Consider the following 3,632-nt stretch of genomic DNA (forward strand, 5'->3'; position numbering starts at 1 on the left):
TGATTGCACTTATGGGGAAGACACAAAAAGCTTAACACTTTAGTTTAATAGCAAACATGGAACATAAATGTTCAGTAGTTTTGATATTTTCCTAGACCAAATATGTCCATTCCCAATCCATACCACTCATTTGTATGGAAAGGTAGGTTCAGGTGAGGATCTCAATAACAATTTGCTTAATCTTTGGAGCCCACATCTGTACTTCTCCAATTCCTCATCAGGGACATAGGTAATCAGGAATAAAAGGAATTCCAGGAATAAAAGGAAGACCTTTTTTTTTTGTGTGTGCTGTAGCACAAAAGGACTCAGGCCATATAGCTCAGGTGCTCAAGCCCTTGCCTAGCCATCAGAGAGAATGCCCTGTCATCCAGCTTCAGTACTACCTAATGAAAGAAGATTGAATTTGTAAAGTTATCCTTTGAAGGCCCTTGAGATTACAGTATGTCTATTTAGATGTTTCCACCGTGAGTTCTGCAGGTGATTTCTATATCTCAAGTGGAGTCAGAAAGGGAAAGATCATTGGCAGTAAGCTATTGTAGTCAATCTTTTTTTTTTACTCTTAACATCAGACAATCTCTTAGGAAATACCAAAATTTCTATTTAAGAGTCTCTAATGGATTGAGCCAAAGGAGAGGGGATCCTGTTGGGATCACAGAGGAGGAAGTGTCAGATACGGAGTAGTACAACCTGAGCATTGCATAGCAGAAATGATGCATGTGTCCTTGGTTATCCCAAGCTCTGTCACTATGTGAAGCTGATCCCCAAATCTGTATTAATATAGAGCTCTGCCACATGAGTGAATGGTTCTTATTTGAAACCCTGCAGTGTTTTTCTTGAGGTTCGCTACCTCTGGCTTATAGTTCCTCTATTTTATGTTAAAGTGAGTCAGACTCTTAGGATGCTAAATGTAAAAAGTGTGTGCAGGGATTAATACAGCAGGGAACTACCAAGAATAGAAGGGATTTTTTTTTAACCCAGATCAAAGATTTGAACTGGGAGAAGCTAAACACTCTGCTGTTATGTATTTGTGGATTCAAGAACCAAAAGCTTAAATTAAAACTGTTTCTTTGGATCAACCTCTACTGAAAAATAACAAAGTTTAAAAAAAAACTGATTTACACTGGAATGAAATTCCATGAGCCATTTATAAGCTTCAAAGTAATTAGAACAAGAGTGTATAGACTAGCAGTCAAATACTCTTGTACCTGGATTGTTAACAGTATTTGAGGTGGGAACTTCAAAGAGAAGGTGAGCGATAAATGAACCCATAAAATAGATACACAGTGAGATAGATGGATTGGTAGATATCCTGAATCTACATTTATAATAGGTATATATGTATATAAAATACCTTTATTATAATACCAATATATGAAATCTTGAACATATAGAAACACATAGAAAAGTGCAGATAAATGTGGAAAGCTTATGGTGCAGACAATTGCAATACAGAATGTCATTGTGTTTCTGCATGCTCTCATTGAAGAATGTGGTGTAAACTTTGTACCAATTTGTATAAGTGTGTAACATGTTACACACTGTTGACCTGGTCAAGCTTTTAAAAATACCCTTTTAACTGACAAGTAGCAGGTGAACATGCATATAGTGTATAGTGTAAGAGTTAGACACAAGTACACTGTGACGATCGGATTACATCATTGGCATTTCTACCATCTTAGTTATATGTCATTGGTTTCTGCCAGAGCTTCAATATCATTTTCACTTGACATTTTGAAAGTTTTAATTCATGATTTCTAGCTTTGATATCATTCTTTGCTGTTGAAGGAGTTATTCCTTCTGCTCAAAAATGTATGGATGACATCCTTCTTCATTCGCACTCATCCTGGTCATGCAGAGACTGCTATTTTATCTTGTATTTCTTTGTGATCAGCTTATAGCTCCCATATGTAGAAGGGACAGTGTTTGTGATAGTATGTGTTTTATTTTCATCAGTTTGAGAAAGTTTGTATTTCCTTCATGATTTCTTCCATCAGTCCTTTGGTAGTTCAAGTGACTATCATGTACCTTGTGTGCGTTTATATAATTCCTTAAGTTGTTATTTTCTACTTTTAGTTCATTAGCAAATAAGATGTAGAGAATAATTTCAGTTTTTAAAAGTATGTTGGAAAATGGTTTGTTGGATAAAGTACCATCTGTCCTGGAGATTGCTCCAGAAAAACAAGGTGCATTTGTTAGAGCTGTACAAAGTAGTTAGCATTCAGCCAATGCATTCATGAATACAATGCATCTTGATCAATGTCATCCATTTATGTGAAATGTTTTGTTAAAAATTGTTATTATAAGGGAGTTCTACAGAGGAGTTAGAGCTTCATAGATCAGGTAATGAGGACATTTCTTTCTGGGCAATGTTACCCCTTCTTTTGCTCTCTCCCAGGTTTTCCCTCCTGTCTCCACCCACAGGTGTTATAATTCATTTTCAACATAATGTCTAGTGAATATTACTGTTGCATTTGGTCACCTTTTGTCTCCATTTCTGTGTAAATGGAATGTTTTGTAGTCTCTTAGACCAATTTGGCTTACAGTATACTTTAATATGTTGTGATTGATTTATTGTCTGAGTGATCCTTCCTTGTTATCAGTGGATTTTGATGCTGCCAACTTTTTTTTCGATTTATTTGAGTTTATTTTATGCTAAATTTATTCCCGTGCCATAAGTTTTTGTTTCTTCAGTTTCTTCTGGGATACATTTTTCTTCTGTGCAACCTCCTCCTCTGGTTTAGGAACAATTTGATCCTTCTCAGTAAGGATCATCTCAATGTGGCAGGGGGAGCTCATGGATGGGTTAATCCTACCATGGGCTCTGTAAATTCGGTGGCGCATCTTAGGTGCTTTGTTCACCTGGATGTGTTCAATGACCAGGGAGTCTACATCTAAACCCTTCAGTTCTGCATTACTCTCTGAATTCTTAAGCATTTGCAGCAGAAATTCAGCACTCTTTTTGGGCCACTGACCCTGTTCCAGCTTCACTGTTTGGCCTGAGCACACCTGCCAACTCCACCATTGTAACGCCGGAATGGCACACGCTTCTTTAACGTGACATCTGTCAGATACTTAGTCTCTTTTCAGATATGCATACCCTTGATGGCCTGTGCTGTTTCTCTAAAGTGCTGTTTCTCTTAAAGTGAACATGAAGATTGGAACCTCTTGGCTTGCATGATTTTGTGGGGTTTTCTGGGTCGAGAGAGTAGCAAGCCATTTTCACAGGTCACCTCTGGGCGCTTACAGGAAGAGCTGCTGCCAACTTTTATGCTGTTTGAGGCTATGTTTCCTTTTATAATGAATGTTGTTAGTTTTATAGTAGTATTTTCCTGCAGTGAGTGCAGGACAGTTACTATTTCCAATTGACGATATTTTGGATAACGTGCTGTCTTTCTTTGTATCATTATCTAGTTTTTTTGGCTAAACAATCTATTTCTTTCTCATATAGCATGATTACTCGTGATTGTGTTTGGTTTACATTTGCAGAGAAAGTAGTCTTCCATTACTTCAGTTTCAGATCTTTAAGCCTTCACTGGTGAAATGTGTCTAGTAGGAAGTATATTATTGGTTTTTAAACTTAACTTATTTTTCAATCTGCATCTGAATAGGAGTTGGGGGTCTGATTGTTCAGT

At 37.1% G+C, this 3,632-nt stretch overlaps 1 protein-coding gene and 2 pseudogenes across 1 annotated transcript in view; 1 reads left to right on the forward strand and 2 right to left on the reverse strand.

Annotated features, from left to right (window-relative positions):
• Positions 1–3,632, forward strand: part of LOC106001365 — a 45,701-nt gene that overhangs the window by 22,656 nt on the left and 19,413 nt on the right. The gene's annotated exons all lie outside the window — the stretch shown is intronic.
• LOC106001369 lies at positions 2,647–3,599 on the reverse strand (annotated as a pseudogene).
• Positions 2,676–3,632, reverse strand: part of LOC106001368 — a 3,395-nt pseudogene continuing 2,438 nt past the window's right edge.

This window comes from Dipodomys ordii, unplaced genomic scaffold, assembly GCF_000151885.1.
Source record: "Dipodomys ordii isolate 6190 unplaced genomic scaffold, Dord_2.0 Scaffold289, whole genome shotgun sequence".
Taxonomy (NCBI): domain Eukaryota; kingdom Metazoa; phylum Chordata; class Mammalia; order Rodentia; family Heteromyidae; genus Dipodomys; species Dipodomys ordii.